The 19377-nt window shown below is 36.7% G+C and overlaps 1 pseudogene; it reads left to right on the plus strand.

The window, feature by feature from the left end:
* Positions 1–17505: 17505 nt before the first annotated feature.
* Positions 17506–19170, plus strand: LOC103930691 (annotated as a pseudogene).
* Positions 19171–19377: the final 207 nt, after the last annotated feature.

A 19377-nucleotide genomic window follows, 5' to 3' on the forward strand; every position in this document is an offset into this window, starting at 1 on the left:
CTGCTATCACATCCATGATGCACTACAGACCGAGTACCTCACGGAGGAAGATCCCCACGCCCTCTGCTTACTTTGGCGAATTGCTTTGATCACCAGAAAGACATTTTCTTGCTTGAAAGAAGACACGACTGGTAGCATTTATGCTTCCAAGTCTTTAAGTCTATGAATGAGTACAACTCTAAAGTTTGTAGAATTCGATCACTACTTAAGTTCTGTAACAAAGACTTAACCGAACATGATCTCCTGGAGAAGACCTATTCGACCTTCAATACCACCAATATTGTCATGCAGCAACAATATCACACATAGAAGTTCACCAAATTTTCAGATTTGATATATGTTCTACTTCTTGATGAAAAGCAAAACCAGCTTTTGATGAAGAATCATCAAGCTCGACCTCCTGACTGGCACACCTTGCCAGAAACGCACGCGACAACTTCTAGCAACCACAACCGATAAAGATCTTGTCCTAGCCGTGGGAAAGGGTGGCAAGCCCCACCACAGGCCCAAGGTCCACCAAACAGAGGCATATCCAAGGGAGGAAACCTGACTTATAAACGCCAATATCTTGCCCCGAAGGCCTCAAACTTCAAGAACAAAGGAAAAACTACCGTTGAATCAAATTCCACTAAAATGGACATGTGCTACCACTGTGGATCAAAAGATCATTGGTCACATGTATGCCGAGCTACCCCCAAGGCCATTGCAAAGTATCATTCTCGTCGTGAGACTAACTTGTGCATGTAGAACTTCCCGAAGATATTACTACATCCATGGAGGTTTTAGATTTTCAGGAGGCATTCGCTTTTATGGAAGAATAAATTTTAGACATGTTTTAGGGTGTTTAACCCCTAGTGGCTTCAGACACTAGGAGTGGCCGAACCTCCCCTAAATTTTCTAGGTTTATGGTTTAATTTCGGACAATTTTTTTAAGTCTTTGGAATTATTTGTTTGGTTTTGGTTTGTTTTGAACTTTGGATATTATTTCTCAAATTAATTAATTGAATGAATTGAATTATATTTATGCAGGTGACCGATTCAATTAATTTATTTCTAGATATGACTAGTGGGGAAGTTAGTTGTCTGGCTAATAGTGCAATTACGCACACCATATTGTGTGAGAAACATTATTTACTAACTTCGTACCTAAGAATGCACCTTTGACAACCCTCTCAGATCCATCCAACATGATAGAAGGACACGGAAAGGTCCGTATAATGTTGTCCAATGGTACTGAATTAACCATTAAAGAGGCACTTTATTTTCCACGTTCCAGAAGAAGGCTGCTGAGTTTTAGAAACATTCGAGATAATCAATATCATGTTGAAACCATTCAAGAGAATGGTTCTGAATTTCTTTGTATCGCTTCTTACGAATATGGCCGAAATCATATTCACGAGAAGCTGGAACGTTTCCTGAGTGGGTTGTACATAACAACCATTCGAGCCGTCAAGACACACTATGTGGCTGGCCCTAGTGTTGGGTTCCAGGACACTTTGCTAATTTAGCATGATCGAATAGGACATCCCAGACGAGATATGATGCGCCATATCCTCAAAGCATCTCATAGGCATCACTTGAAATCTTATCCCAGCAATCCTCTTTGCAAAGCATGTTCCTTGGGGAAATAGAACATTCAATCCTCAATTACAAAGATTATTCACGACCCCCCTAAATTTCTTCAGAGGATTCAAGGGGATATTTGTGGACCTATCCAACCAACGTGCGGACCATTTAGATCATTTATGGTGTTGGTTGACGCATCGACACGATGGTCACATGTATGCTTATTGTCCACACACAATGCTGCATTTTTGAAACTCCTAGCACAAATTATAAGCTTAGGGCTAACCACCCTGATTATCCAATCAAGTCGATTCGACTGGATAATGCTGGAGAGTTTACATCACAAACCTTTGACGATTATTGCATGTCTGTTTGGATTGAAGTTGAACATCTTGTACCCCATGTTCACACATAAAACGACTTGGCAGAAGCTTTCAAAAGCACCTTCAAACGATAGCTCGAACTTTTGTAATAAGAACCAATTTTTCGGTATCTACCTGGGTCACATAATATTGTACGCATCTATATTAGTCTGCCTGAGGCCCACCGCTACCCAACCGTATTCACTATTATAGTTGGTTACTGGATACGAACTTAATGTCTCGCATTTACGTGTGTTTGGGTGCGCAGTCTTTGTGCCAATAGCACTGCCACTACGTACCAAAATAGATTCTCAGAGAAAATTGGGAATCTAGGTCCTCAAAGAAAAATGGGAATCTATGTCGGTTATGATTCGTCATCAATTATCCGCTACTTAGAACCCTTAATAGAAGATCTCTTTACCGCATGTTTTGCAGATTGTCACTTCGATGAGACAGTCTTCCCGTCGTTAGGAGGAGATAAGATCACTAACATTCATGTAGAATGCTGTGAATTTTCGTGAATTACTCCCACTATGTCTTATTTAGATCCCCACGACGCATTCTAGATCTTCAGAGCATTACTGAAAGCATGCTAGATGCTTTACTAATCTAGCAAAGATGATGAGATCATATATACTCACTGCAAATGCACCTGCAAGGATGGACGTACCGATCGTATGTTGTAACACCATCGTGGAAGGCCGAACCTTCTCCGAGGGTAGGCAGCCGCACCTCCCACATGGCAAAGTACAATGACAGCTAACCAATCACCTACTCCCACCCTGAAGCATGGTAAGCCTCCTAGTTCAAAGGATTCACAAACTAGTGAACGTAGGTTGAATTCGACCATTGCTTACCCATCTGTTCCAGCGCATGAGGTTATTCTAAATTACGGTGATGTTTTAGATGAGACGTACCGACCTCCTTAGAATCGTGAGATTCCGGTCGATTACGTAGTTTTGGACAAGGTTTGGAATCAGAGTGAGATGATAGTCTATGATGCATTCGCGTATACCGTTGCTTCCGATATCTTGTTTATCGATGACACTGAACCACGCTTCATTGATGAATGTCGACGTAGAATGGATTAGTCAAACTGGAAACAAGCAATCCAGGTCGAACTCAATTCGCTTGCGAAATGTAAGGTGTTTGGGCCTGCAGCTCATACTCCACCATATCTGAAGCCGTGGGCTACAAGTGGGTTTTCATGAGGAAGCGTAATGAGAAGAATGAAATAGTGCAGGTACAAAGCACGCCTCATAGCACAAGGCTTCTCTCAACACCTTGGGATTGATTACAAGGAGACGTATTCCCCCGTAATAGACGTCATAATGTTCCACTACCTTATCAGTTTAGTAGTTTTCCGAAAAACTGAATATGCATCTTATGGACGTGGTAACCAAGTATCTTTATGGGGATCTAAATACGGAAATGTACATGAAAGTTCCAGAAGGACTTCCATTAACTGGTTCAAATAGTTATAGACCACGGAACACTTTCTCAATTAGGTTGAGGAGGTCACTCTATGGATTGAAACAATCTGGGCAGATATGGTATAATCGTATGAGTGAATATTTAACAAGTTAGGGTTATGTGAACAACGAACTATGTCTATACGTATTCATTAAGAAGTCACATTTCGGATTTGCAATCGTTGCAGTTTATGTCAACGACATTAACCTCATTAAAACTCTTGCAGAGCTTGAGGAAATTGCATCGCATTTGAAATTGGAATTTAAGATGAAAGATCTTGGGAAAACTCGATATTGTCTCGGCCTGGAGATCGAGCATTGTTCGGATGGAATCTTAGTACATCAATCAAACTACACCCAGAAGGTGTTGCGACATTTTAATGAGGATAAAGTGAAGCCTTTGAGTACTCCTATGGTCGTTTGGACTTTAGATGCTAAATGAGATCCTTTCCATCCAAAGGAGAAGGAGGATGAGGAAGAGATTTTGGAGCCTGAAGTTCCACACCTAAGTGCAATTAGTGCTTTGTTGTACTTGTCTTAATGCACTAGACCTGACATCTCCTTCGCTGTTAATCTTTTGCCTAGATATAGCAACACGCCTACATGCAGACACTGGAATGGTTTTAAAGACATTTTTCACAACCTCAAGGGTACGACAGATTTGGGCTTATTCTACACCCACAAATCCTCGAGAAAAGCCACTACCCATTTGGGTCCTCGAATTGATTCTTGCCTTGTTGGTTATGTAGATGCTGGTTATATATCTTATCCACATAGGGCACGTTCTCAAACGGGTTATGTCATTACATTTGGAGACACCATTATATCTTAGAGGTCTACTAAGTAAACACGTTGCGACCTCTTCGAACCATGCTGAAATTCTCGCCCTACACGAAGTTTCTCGAGAGTTCTTTTGGTAGATAGTAGTTATGGAACATATTTGAAGCATTAGTGATTTTTCTTCCAGCATTGACTTTCCTACGACAATCTTTGATGACAATTCAGTATGTATCGAGCAGTTAAATAAAGGATACATCAAAGGAGACAACACCAATAATAACAGCATCAGAACATTGAAGTTAAGCAAATTCGTTCCCAGGACAACCTGGCCAACCTCTTCACGAAGTCACTGCCCAAGTCTACTTATCAGAAGCTCGTCCACGGAATCAGTATACGTAAATTATCTGAATTGAATCGCTTGTAGTCTTATTTGTAAGTTATGTCAAACTCAGAGGGAGTATCCTGAAGCATACTCACTTGATCTTAATGTACTATATTTCCTACAATTAGGAGCATTTCTCCCACTGAGTTTTTGCTACCTAATGAGGTTTTAACGAGGCACCCATCCTGGGATGATCATACTTCGTTGAGTTCATTATTTTCGTCCTGTTTGACTTTGGTTTTAGACATTATGAATACTTCTCACTTTTCTCCTTAGTCTATGGGTTTTCCCCATGCCTTGGATTTCACCATAGCGAGGTTTTGTTAGTTTTACTATCAATGTATATTTATTTTACTTGTGTTTGAGACTTGCATTCACCCTTTATGTCAACGACTTCATCAATGTTCTACCTTATATGTTGAAGATCTAATGCGACGTTTTGTTTGAGTATTTACACACTCAAGGGGGAGTGTTGCAGTCCTATTGGATTAGGAATGTGATTGTGTAAATCCTAGTATATCTAGGAGTATCTTGTAGTTATTAGGAGCTGATTACCTATTAAGAGATGTAATCCTAAAAGGATAAGGATTCTACCCTCTCTACTACTATAAATAAAGACATAAGGGGGTGATACAACACACACCTCAAAATTAAATCTCTTTCTTCTCTTTTGTTGCCGCCGGTCTCCTCTCCCTCTCTGTCCTTATATAGTTCAATCAAATAGGCCTGCAACAAATAGTAATTTTTACAAAACTATTTTTTGGATTCAAAGTTCCGTAAAACCTCTATCGTAACTCCGATTTTGATTATGCTTGCACCTACACATTCGTACAATCGAGTACATTGAGAATACAACAAAATAATAGCTCATACGTGTCACGAAGTGACGGTCAACAAAAGTCAACAATCTCGCCTCTAGGGACATTTTCATTAATTCAATCTTTTAAAATTATCAAAATCGTAAGATTAGAGACGAGTTGTTACAATCCCTATCATGGGTAATAAAGATTCTAAAAATATTGACGCAACCAGATATATCAAGTCAAATCGAATAATAATTCTTCACTAGAAAACAATTAACAAATCCTACAAGTCACTAGCTAGGAAGAAAGATAGAAAACTCATGATTATTGAATAATAAGAAAGAGTACAAATTTAAAGCCAAGATGACCTATTTGTAATGTTCTTAACCCTAGAAACCCTAGTTATCTAAACGGGAAAGGAAATAGACAAATAAACACAGTATTAAAACATCCTAAAGTATTAAAATCCGAATTAACTATAGTAAACGACCTATGTCATTCATATTCCGTATGAACTCATTGTTCCATCTTGTATATCTCGGCGTTCTCCTCAAACCTATACTTTAGGAGCTCAAAACAAACATACCAAACCATAGTTGTGTCAATCCTAACATCACGAAAAGTCCAAAACATTCACTTTTGAGATATAGCATCAACAAATAACCTATAACATGTAAACTACCAATTTTCCAACCGTTTTTTTAATTGCTCTCTGCTTTTTATTTTTATTTTATGTGATAACCTAATTTTTGTCCTACATCAAATCTTGTGAATTATAATAAGCTAAGTCATAAGACTCATAAAGTGAGTCTCCAAAGATTAAGACATGTGCTTAAGGAAATCATAAAAGATTTTGAGTCATGTGCTTCAGAAGAAAACGTATTAATTGATTAATGAAGATTTGGAGGATGTGGTGTGGGCACATTATATTCGTCAGATCGAACACTGCTCATCAATTTAATTGAACGGGGAACTGAAACAGGGGAATATTCCGTCTAAGAACTGCTTAGTACTAATTAGCAGACATAATATGAGATTAAGAGATCATGTAGCAAACCAAGAGATCTGCATGATCAATTTTCTCATTGAAGTGCACAATATCACAATAACTTAACACACCTCGTTCTTTATAAATCATAGATATGGCTCACCATCAGGGGAAATTTTTCAAAGCACCACCTTGAACAAGTTGTAGAACATTGATTTCGGGTTTTTATCTTCCAATTAAGTGGGTGTAAAGACAAATTTATATTGAAGTGGGTTTGTGAGTTAGTTTATGTAGTAAATTTGGGTTTAAAGTGATATTAATAGTTTAGTTAAAAGTAATATGGGCATTGTTTCAAAAGAAAGGTAATATGGGTGTAGAAAGAGGTTATATGGTTTTGAATAAAATTTCCATTATTTGAAAGTGAAACACATTTGTTGCCTTTTTTGAGCCAAAATAACCATATATCAAAGAGAAAACCCTCTAATACAACCATTCCCAAAAAAAATCAAAACGAAGAGCATCTAAAGCAAAAGGAAGAACATGATGCTCCCACAAATGATAACCAGTTATTAGAAGACCTTGACGAGCAAAGGTATCAGTAACAAAGTTTGCCTCCCTAAGACCCACTCCAACCCTAGGCTAAAATCTATAATTCCCCTCCCCACCCCCCCCCCCCCCCCCCCAAAAACCCAAAAAACCCAACCCAACCCAACCCATGGCCTAAAACTAACCTAAAACCTAAAACTCATCCCAGGGCCAAATATCGGCCTAAGCTTAAGCCATAAATTGGAGTGGACCCCAGCTGGTGCCAGTGCACCACGGGATGTGAAGCCCATACGCCAACCCGACTTGCCCCAATGCACCAAACGCCAGCCCAGCAAAACCCCACCCATGTGGGCGTGTCCCTTAGCTGTCACTAGGGGTGGGTTCGAAAAACCGAAAACCGAAAAAAACTGTACCCAAAACAGAACCGAGGCTGAAAAAACCGAACCAAAAAAAAAACCAAACCGATAAAGTGTAAAACCGGACTGAACTGAATCTGGTTCAATTCGGTTCGGTTTCTGAGGTTCGAAAACCGGACCGAACCGAACCAAACCAAAGTAAGGCAAAACGATGTCGTTTTATATTTAATTATAAATTAATAAATTTTTTTTATCTTGAACAGCGTCGTCTAGTCACTCACTATCGTCTTTAGTCTTCAATCTGAAAGTGAAACCCTAAACACTAAACAGATTCATTCCCTTCTGGCCTTCCCTTTCCCTTATCCTCCTCTGCACTCTCACTCTGGACCATCTCCTTCCCAGCTCCGCCACTTTTCCGCTTCGTCTTCTTCCTTCCCTGCGACCTACTGCGACCTGCCTCACACATCTCGCCGATGTGACGCCGTCTTACGCTATCTCAGTCTCTCACCTCCGTGACCTGTGATCAGTAACCCGTGCACGACCCACGACTTCCTCTCGCCATTTCTAGTCTCCAGTCTTGACCCACAAATTCCCTCATTTGCAAGGTTAGTCTCTCACCCAGTCACCCTGCTGTGAACTGTGATACGTTGTACATATTTTTATTTTTCGATTTCATTGGTTATAATCTGTAGACATTTCTATTGGGCATGCTATATTGCTATAACCATTGTTTTAATTTTGGTTTATAAACATTATTCAGACATTTGTACTTTTGGTTATAAACATTGGTTCTGATCTGTAATTTTGGGTATGCAGTGTAATAGATTTTTTAGACATTTCTATTGGGTATGCTATAAACATTGGGTAATTTCATTTCTAAACAACACTATTAGACTATTCGTTAAGGTATTCATTGGTTCTGCACTGCAATTTTGGTTCTGCACTATAATTTGTTTTGGGTATTCATTGGTTCTGCACTGCAATCTGATGGTGGTTTCCTGCAAAGATAAAACAAGTGTGTAAATTTAAGTGTATAAATTTAAGTGTGTAAATCTAATGGTGGTTCTGCACTGCAATTTGTTTCACCTATTAATGGAGATCAAACAAGACAAAACAAGTGTATAAATTTAATTAAAATCGGTTAATCTGATGGTGGTTTCCTGCGAAGATAGCTTGTCTTGGTTATATTTTTCAGTCAATAGTTTTGGGGCTTCATTTTTGCAAACAATTCAAAGATTGTTTGTTGTTTTGAATCAAAAGAAAGAAATTTCAAATATTATGGTTTTTTAGTTTGTTCGTTTGTTTGTTTTTAGGCTGTCAAAATTCAAAGATTAGTTTAATGGAGGAAGGAGAAAGGTGGTTTACCCAAATTTGAAGGTGGAAGTTTAATATTTAATTGGATAGGAACACCTCTAAATTTTTGCCCCCATTTTTTTGTGGGGGGTGGGGGCGCATTTTTGTGTGGGAGTTGTCTCTATATTTGGGTTGGAGAGATGGTGTGGATGAAATTTTTTAATCTCTTTTTGCTCACTTGGGATTTTGACTCATTGAGACTAATTATAAACATTGGATCAAACAAGACAAAGAACTACAACACTATTAAACATTGGGTAATTTATAAATATTGAAACTTTTTTTTTTTTTCAAAGAAAAATATTATTAGATACGAACATAAATGTTTACTTCAATAGTTAGGGTATTAAATAACCACTCCGGCTCAAAATAATCTCACAAGTTTTGCATGTGCATCAAACCTTCGGTTTATTATGTGCATTCATAGCTTTTGCATGTGCATCGTACCTTTGCCTATTATATGTTTTGTATCTTAATTAGATGAAGTCAAGTGCATCAAAGGCCTCGAGCTCAAGCTCAAACTCAATGAGATCATCAAATAGCTCCCGTGAAAAAATAAACTCATCTGCTTCTACTCCATCACAAGTAAGTTGTCATCTCTATACTTTCTTTATGGTTCTTATGTCTCAATTTATTTAATAATTAATTGTAATGATTCTTACTCTTATTTTTGAAGGACATTGTTGGTGAATCAACTCCACCTCAACCCCCCATGGTGGCAACTCAACAAACTCCTCTTACTCATGGTGGATCCACAAATTTATTCGATGCAACTCCAAAACAAGGTGGCTCAAGTGATCAAGTAAGTAAAGAAGACACTCTCTTGGATTCACTAAAAAGTCATTCAAGATCAACAATTTGGGAGCATTTTGATAAGATAATTGAGGGAGGTAGAGTTAAAGGGGTGTGCAAGTATTGCAACAAATCGTATATGGTCAACACGGATAAAAATGGTACAACTAGCATAAGAAATCACTTAGCTAGATGTAGGAGCTATGGTCCTAATAAGAAAATATTTGCCGCAAATAGGCAAAAGATCTTAACCTTTGCCGGCACAAAAGATAAGTTGGAAGCTATTGGTTTTTCTCAAGTGGAAGTTACTAAGGCTTGTATGAGATGATAATTATAGACGAGTTACCTTTTTCTTTCATCGAGGGAGATGGTTTTCAGTCATTTTTGCATGTATGCATGTCCTTTCTGGAGAGTACCTAGTCATAAGACAATAGCTAAAGATGTACTTGACTTGTTTTACTCCGAAAAGGAGAAATTGAAAAGTCAGTTGAAAACATTTAGGGTGTGTCTAACAACGGATACATGGACTTCTATTCAACAAATAAATTACATGGTTCTCACCGCTCATTTTATTGATGATGATTGGATGTTACTGATGCGAGAATTATACGCACACAAATTAAACCCTCTTTTTGTCAATTGTAGTAAGTATGTAAGTAGGGATCGTTCTGGACCGGGGATTAGGAGGGATTGTTAATCACTTGGATTTGACTCAAAAACGTTAAAAAAAACAAATTTAAAACCCTTTTCTAGACTCAAAGAATGCAAAACTCAAAACAAGATAGATTAAGACTAAGACTAAACAAAATATGGGGGGGGGGGATTGTGTTTGGACGAGATTAAATTAAAATGCACACTTTGTAATTAAGGGCAAAATGTAAATATGAATGTGATGAAAATATGGATGAATGCTAGCTACAAGGTTCCTCTTCACACATGTTACACTTGCATACAAGATGATTTTCGGTTGGTCTTTCGATGAATTATGAAACTCAACACCCCGGGTTAATTAGGTCCGCTTAAATTAACCGTCAAGTTTTTCTTAAGTTAATGAATTGGATGATTGCATACGACAACCCAAAGCATTCCCCACAAGTTCCCTACATGAATTGCATAATAGAGATACAAGCAAGAATCATTAAGTTCTTTGAAAACTATAAGTGTTGACGAGGCATTCGTTAATATGAATTGCATGAAACTTATGCCAAGAATTTGCTTAACACGATTGTTTATAAGCAACCTCCACTACTTGTGAATATAAGTTCATAACTATTAGGTGAAACTCACTTATATTCTAGCGTCAAATTCATGCATGAAAATTAAGCATGCACTCTCAATAAACATACATAAATAGGTTATCAATCAAATAGTTAAACAAATTGAATCCACAACTCATGAAATTCCAACCAAAGGTAATCAATTCATATTGCAAGCGTAAACATGGTTTCGAATCACCCCCTAGCTATGGGGGGTTTTGGTTCCTCATACGTACACAACAAAGATACGTAGATTTAATCATTGAAATCAAGGAAAAGAAAACACCTAAAAATTCCAACAACTCAAACTTGAATTGTATGAACGTTTAGGCCCTTCTCATCCTCTTCGTTGCGGCACAAGGTCTAAGGATAGGTTTTGGATTGGTGTTTGTATGGAGGAATGGTTGGATAGTGTTTTGGAGGGTTGGGGAGTGGTGGAGATAGAAGAGGGGTTGCTGGAATTGGAAGGGAACCCACGGCAATCTTGCTGTTTTTGTGTTTGTTGTTGTGTGGTGAATGGAGGTTTGGAATTCAATGAATTGTGTGATGGAATTGCATGGTTTTATAGGGAGAGAATGGGTGAGAATGTGAGAGAATGTGGTTGCAATGATGAAGGGAATGCATGTGAAAAACAGCTAGGTTGGTTGGTGGAAAGCTGGAATTGCCAAATGGGAATGCAAAGCCACGGCAAGGAAGGTGTTTTGGGTGATGGGTGCATGTGTTGGCTGATTTATTGAAGGGAATGCATGTGAGTGACAACTAGGGTGAATGATGATGAATGCATGTGGATTAAAAAGTGAATGGTGGCTGCATTGAAGGATACATGTGGCTGAAATGAAAGGGAAATGCAAAGGGAAAAGCTGGAAAGGGAAGGGTAGGTACGGCAAAGGGGATTTCTTGATGGTTTTGGGGTTGTGATGCATGTGTATGCATGTGAGTGGCAGCTAGGGTGAATGATGATGAATACATGTGGATTAAAGAGGGAGAATGTGGTGCAATGATGAAGTGGGAAGGTGGAAATGCAAAGGGGAAATGCTGAAAATGAAGGGGAAGGCATGGCAAGGGCTTTGTTTGGGTGCATGTGTGTGTGAATGGTGGTTTTGCATGGCTTTGATGGATTGTTTGATTGGGCTAGAGGTTTTGCATGGCTCAAAGGATTGTTTGATTAGGCTAGGCCCTTTGTTTTATGTCCTAAAGTGCATACAATGCCTTCAATTTCGTCCAACACTTTGGCTCCAAGCATAAGCTATCCATTCTAATCCCAATTTTGCTCCAAAATGCTCCAAAATGCACCTTTTTGCTTCCTTAGCCATATGAACCTAGAAACACACGAAAATGGCATAAAAGACTCAAATAACTAAAGAAACACAACGTAAATGCATGAGAACAAGCCAATTAAGTCGCATAAATATGCTCCTATCAGTTACATAAAAAGATTTTGAACTTTTGTGTCATTCCAAATCATAAAGGAGAATCCATTGCTCAACTTTTGGAGGAGTGTTTGGTGGAGTGGGGCATAGAGAAGGTGTTAACTATTACGGTTGACAATGCTTCGGCAAATGATTCTGGCTTAAGGGATTTGGTGGACCGAATAAGTGGATGGGTGATTCCTAATGCACTTTTGCATGATGGAAAGTATTTGCACATGAGGTGTGTTGCTCATATCCTTAATTTGGTGGTGAATGATGGGATAAAGATGTTGAATACCGCCATACAAAGCATTCGTAATGCGGTTAGGTATGTAAGATCTTCTCTTCAAAGGTTGGAGAGCTTTAAAAGGTGTGTTGAGAAAGTGAGAATAGAAAGCAAAGGGCTTGTGATTTTAGATGTCCCTACTAGGTGGAATTCCACATTTTTAATGTTAGAATCGGCTTTAAAGTTCAAGATGGCTTTTGATAGGTTGAAAGTAGATGATGGTCATTACCTTCCTTACTTTACTAAAGAAAATCATGATAATATAAGGGAGGGGCCACCTTCGACTCATGATTGGAGTGAGGCGGAAATATTTGCATCCTTTTTGAGACCTTTCTATGAAGTCACTTAAAAGTGTGTTGTTCTAATACTCCAACAATTCATACTACTTTTAGTGATTTGTTTAAGATCAAAAGCCTCCTCCTTGAAAACAAAGATAATGAATTCTTGTCTATGATCTCCCTATTGATGCAAGAAAAATATGAAAAATATTGGGGTTCAATTGATGACATGAATCAATATGTTTTTATTGCACTTGTGCTTGATCCTCGCCATAAATTGGAGAAGGTGATTGATTATTATGAGATACTATATGGCGAGGATGAGGAAAAAGTTGAAATTGCAACCAATGCGGTGAAAAAATTGTTGTTTGATCTTTACAAGATTCATGAAGAGTTGTCTTTTGATACACAACAAAGCACAAGTAGTGTTGGTAGTTCTCAATCGGCAACTACAAGTGGAGATCCTTTATCAAGCATGACAGAGATTGAAAGAAAGTTGAAAGAGAAGTGAAATGAGAAAAGCAAAGAGAGCCCGTATTGTGCACAATGATTTGGATAGGTATCTTTCAGATCCTAATGAAGGGGAAGAAGAGGCAAACTTTGATATCTTGAATTGGTGGAGGGTGAATGGGCTTTCTAAGTATCCTATTTTGGCACGAGTTGCAAAAGAGATTTTAGCTATTCCCGTATCAACCATTGCTTCGGAATCCTCCTTTAGCATAAGTGGACGAATAATTGATTCATATCGTAGTTCTTTGAGTCCAAAATGGTGGAAGCTTTGATATGTACACAAAATTGGCTTAGGTCAATTCATGTAGCATTACATCATGAGCCAACCATTGAGGAGATTGAATTTTGTGAAGAAGTTGAGAAAGGTAATTTTACTTGTTGCATTTGGTTTTGTTAGACTATTTTAATTACATGCTAAGTCGCATGCTTGCTTTACATCATGTGTTTCATTTTTTATTTGTATGTAGAAATGGCAAGTGGAAACTCAAACAAAGGTGCTATATTGCCGCCTAGGCCACCTAAGCATTGAGCTTGAGGACTTGGAAGATTTTATTTGTGCCAAGACATGAAATGATGAAACCTTGAAGGTTTATTTGACTTGTGTGATGTTTATTTTAAATTTGGACTTTTTGAAGAATTAAACTTTGATGTTTATTGAAGTTTGGACTTTGGAAATTGGAAGACTTGATTGATGATTCTAGTTGGAACTTAGAAGACTTAAACTTTGGATTCTCATCGTGGTTTTGTTGTTGAATATGGTCTAAGGTTATGATAGTAGTACCACTTCTCAAATGGCATATTTTTCCTTTTATGTCAAATGTAGATGTGTAAAATTGATTTCATACTTGTAGGTTTTCATGTGGATGACTCTGAAGAAGTGACTTTGAATGTGCACTTTCATATTTCCATTTTTTTTTTTTTTTAAAATTTGGAGGGAAAAAAAAAAAAAAAAAAAAACACAGAAACCGAACTAGAAAAACCAAACCGAAAAAAAAACCGAACTGAGAAAAACCGAAATAAAATTGAACCGAACCGAACAAACCGAACGAACTGAAATTTCAGTTCGGTTTCGGTTTTGAGAAAAAACCGTACTGCTGAGAACCGAACCCAACCCTAGCTGTCACATCATGTTGGTAGTCGTTGGGCTACTGTTTTTTATCCAACAGCTGATTTTAAAAGGGTCGTTGGTTAATCTAACGGTTCACATTCAAATTTTTTTGTTTTATATTTATATAATTATTGAATCCAATGACTTAAATTGAATATAATCAAATCTAACGGTAAATAAAAATATAAAAAATAATAAAAATAAAAAAAAAAAAAGATCTAACAGTCCAAATTTAAATTCAACAACTAAAATAATTTAAAAAAAAATTATTGAACTCAAAATTCACCCAAAAACTCTATAAATACCTATGTATTTGTTCAAACATCCACACAAAACTCACTTTTCTCCTACAATTCTTTCAATTTTTCTTTCTACCATTTCTTCTCATTTCTAATTTTTTTTTTTTTTTAAGATGGCAAAAGAGCATATTGCACAAGCGAGTTTGCAAGTTCAGCTTCTGTGTTGATCATTTCTATATCCTCAATGTTAAGGCTTGCTTGGTATTGTGCCATCTGCATTGTCGTGCTATGCCTTCTTTTATCACCTATTGATGAGATTTTGAGGACTTTTAGGAAACAAAAACACTTTGAAAGTTGAAAAATTGTGTGATCAATTTATATTCAACCTGTGTTTATATAGAGGATGATTGATGAAAGTTGAAAGATTGGTGAAAGTTGAAAGTTTGTTGAAAGTTGAACGATTGGTAAAAGTTGAAAGTTTGGTGAGTTTCATGTGTCGATTTAGTGATTTTTCAATATTTATTGGAATTTAAATATTTTTAGATTAAAATGTTCATAAAATTAAATTACGATAGTCTACATAATTTTGTTAATTTAAGAAAAGAATTAGCCTAAGTTCATTCTTTAATAATCCCAAACTAAAATTTTAGGCCACAAGGGTTAGAGCAGAAAAACTGTTTCTGGGTTAAAACCTAAATTTTCTGGGCTAAAAGTTTTTAGTTTTAGACCAATGGTTGGAGATGGTCTAAAGATAATACACGTTTGTTGCTAATGGTTGGTTCTTTTAGCTGAGCCTTATTTTTGGGTGGCCATAATAACAATCTGTGTTTAGTCGTATTTTTTTTCATGTCAGTTAGTGGTTAATTGGTTATGTTTTAACCTTGGTTATTGGTCTTATTGTAACCTCACATTTGTGCTGGAGAACAGTTGGTTCGGCTCCTCCTTCCTCTCGAGAGTGAACTTCCTTGGTGTATCTGCTTTGCCCTTGGAAAGAAATTTCATTGACCAAAAAAACCATTTTTCTGTTGGGTAGTCTGGGCGTCGTCACGTACAACCGTTTCACTCTTTGAAGAAAAGTTCCAGAAGACATTACTTGTCACCAGTTTAAACATTTTTTGGTTAATAGAAACAGAAATTAGGTTAAAATACAGTAGAAGTAAAGGAAACAGAAAAAACTAAGCAATCCTTCAACTACGTATATTGTTTGAGGCATGTCACTTACACAGCGTATTTCTGTCACAAGTTTCGAAACGAAAAGTTGTACAGAAGAAAAGAAAAAAAAACTACATTTTGGTAGACTGTAGACCCTTTTAAATAAACCTAAAATTCTCAAATTAATCCTCATCAAGCATATCACCATTGGGATTAATTATTGAGAGACTTTGGATGCGGTCCCTAACTATGAATATTCTTTGACTGAAACCTTCTTGGTTTTCAAGTTTTGATCCAAGTTTCTGAAATTAATGTGGTAATTTATTTCTATGTACATTAATATATTTTTTAAATATAAAATTGAAATTTATAGTTTTTTATATTAATGAGATTTTAAATAAAAAACCATAATTTGTGGGATTAAAAATATTAAAATATAAATATACTATTGTGTGTGTGTATAAACATGGCTACATTCATAAAAATTAATCAAAAAATTATTGTATCAAAATATGGGTACATTCTTCAAAATCACACACAAAAAAAAAAAGATGTTAGGTGTCACATCCTGGCTCGGGCCCCCACCACATCTCGAGCTCGACTCCACCGTAGCACGATATTGTCCGCTTTGGGCCCTGACCATGCCCTCAAGATTTTGTTTATGGGAACTCACACGAAAACTTCCTAGTGGGTCACCCATCTTGGGATTGCTCTCGCAAGAACTCGCTTAACTTCGGAGTTTTGATGGAACTCAAAGCCATTGAGCTCCCGAAAAGCCTTATGCTAGGTAGAGATGGGAATATACATATAAGGCTTCCAGGATCCTCACTCCTGGGCGATGTGGGATCTTACCATCCAACCCCCTTAAGGGCCCAACGTCCTCGTTGACACACTTACGGCCAAGGATTGACTCTGATACCAAATTGTCACATCTCGGCCCAGGCCCCCACCACATCCCAGGCTCGACTTCGCAGTAGCACGATATTGTCCATTTTGGGTCCCGACCATGCCATCACAGTTTTGTTTATGGGAACTCACACGAAAACTTCCCAGTGGGTCACCCATCCTGAGATTGGTATCGCGCAAACTAGCTTAACTTCGGAGTTCCGATGGAACCTGAAGCTAGTAAGCCCCCAAAATGCCTCATGCTAGGTAAAGATGAGAATATACATATAAGGCTTACAGGATCCTCACTCTTGGGCGATGTGAGATCTTACTTTAGGCTTAATAAAATTAGTAAATTTCTTCGATTAAACTTAACATGGATACATTCTCAAATCAAAGAAAAAAGAATGTACCCATATAAGTTTAAAAATGGATTAGAAAAAAAAAATTGAATAGATTTTATATTAAAAAAATGGTACATTTTACATATAACAAATTGATATATTTAAGAATGAGTACATCTTAAGATTAAAATTTTGAAAAAAAATTACATGAATCGTACATATACTTAGCATGGGTACATTTAGCAAAATTAAAAATGGGTACATAAATAAAACTTTATAAAATATGGGCACAAAAAGAAATTAATATATGGGTACAAATTAAAACTAAAAAGAAAATTGGTACAAATTAAAAAAGGATTGCAAATTAAAAATGGGTACAAACTAAAAATAAAAATATATGATAAAAAATTTAGCCATAAATATAAATATACTAATTGTAACATTTTTAACATTAAATGAATATATTTAGAAATAAAAATATTTTATTATTGAAATATTTAATGATGTTATTAATACCAAGAACCTTGATCAAAAATTTAAAATGAATAAGGTTTTAATCAATAAAGTAGCAAAATGAATGATAAGAACCTAATTTCTCTTTAATTATTTCTCTCATCATCTACCTTTTGTTCCAAAAAATGGTGAACCCCGCCCTGATCAGAGCTATTGTTGGCATTATTGGTCGGTAATTCTAATTGGCATTTGGGCTTACTTTCTATTTTATTTTATTATCCCCATTTTTTCATTAATTCTAGCTTTCTAGCATCTGGTTTTCTTGCCTTTTTTTCTAATGCTTGCGCGTTTTAATACACTATTAGTCATCATCAAATTTCAAAAAAAAAGTACTCGGAATGCAAGTGCATGGAGGAGAGTCTTCTGAAGGGACTGTCATGTGTGACATCAATTCATGCAACAGTCCCTCACAATAAGGGAATTTTTATATGTGGATTTCACTTCCTGTCACATGAGAAAGATTTCCTATTCAAATTCGAACATGTCCTCTTATCGTCCTCTCTCTAGTTATGCATATGGGGAGAACTAACAAGTTTTGCAACTTCAAAAACATACATAAATACGAGCTATTCGAATGGTTAAGGAGATATACATCTAGCTAACCTACATTTTCTCTTGTTCCTTCCTGCACAGGAAATATCATCTCTTTTGGATTATTTATCTCCCCAGTGTAAATCTCTCTCTCTCTCTCTCTCTCTCTCTCTCTCTCATGTCCACGTACTTAATTATAAATATAGTTGTGTTAAATGATGAATTCGTTTCTTTACCCTAAATGATGAATGGAAATATTGCAGCCCAACATTTGCGAAAATCATCAAGCAAAAATCAGTTGGTGAATTCAGGCCGGATCCTTGTATAGCAACTTTGCTTAATTGTGCTTTGTGGTCCTTCGGCTGCCCAAACGTCCATCCAGACAGCCTTCTGGTCCTCACAATCAATGGCACTGGTTTGGTCATCGAATTAATCGATATTGCTATCTTCTTAGCATACTCTCCTAGGAAAAAAAGGGGTAAGTAACACCATAAATAATAATGTCAGAGTCGTCAAATTTGATTTATAAATTAATTTACTTAATGTCCACATCTTATTAATTTATTTGTCTTATTTTCTTTCAGCGAAACATTATCATTGCTCTTCTAGCTGAAGCTGCCTTATTTGCCATTGTGGTTTTCGTTACTCTACACTTTCTTTAAGCTCCTTCAAATCCGCTCTATGATAATTGGGATCTTATGTATTGTCTTGAACATCATTATCTATGCCTCATCCTTGACAGTCATGGTACGTACGAATCACCAATTTTCATAAATTATTCCACGTTTTGAGTGTTTAGACAATGTTTGGATGATGAAAAAGATTTCATTACTTTAATTATTTGGTTGGCAGAAAATGGTGATCAAGACAAAGAGCGTCAAGTACATGCCGTTTTCGCTTTCGTTCGCCAACTTCTGCAATGGAATTGTCTGGTCCATCTATGCAGCATTCCTTAAAGTACTGGATCCATATATTCTGGTAATTAATTAAAACTGTAAACAAGAAGTTTTCAATTTATCTTCAAAGAACTGGAAAATACTTTTTATTTTGATTTCTTGTGATTAATTAACCTTTTTTTTTTCTGAATAATTTGGTAGTTTCCAAAAGCTTTGGGATCGCTTTCCGGCGAGGTACAGCTCATCTTGTATGCAACCTACTACAAGACCACTAATTGGGATGAGGATGATGAAAAGCCAAAATCTGATGTTCAAATCTCTAATGTTTAGAGAGAGACATAAAAAATAAAGTGTCTTGTAATATAAAAATCTTCAGTCATGTAATCACATTCAATTTGAACACTTTATAAGCACATATTCCGCAGGAAATGGGGCAGTTTGGCCAAAACAAAAAGAAAAAAACATTTTATGAAGAGACGATTGTTTACAACCATCTTCAGTTTATATACGTACAAAAATACTACTCTTATCACATTTTTATACTATATTTGCACCATCTCTTTAATAGAG

The sequence above is a fragment of a genome, unplaced genomic scaffold (assembly GCF_019419815.1).
Source record: "Pyrus x bretschneideri cultivar Hongxiangsu unplaced genomic scaffold, Pyrus_bretschneideri_v1 Contig61, whole genome shotgun sequence".
Lineage (NCBI taxonomy): Eukaryota > Viridiplantae > Streptophyta > Magnoliopsida > Rosales > Rosaceae > Pyrus > Pyrus x bretschneideri.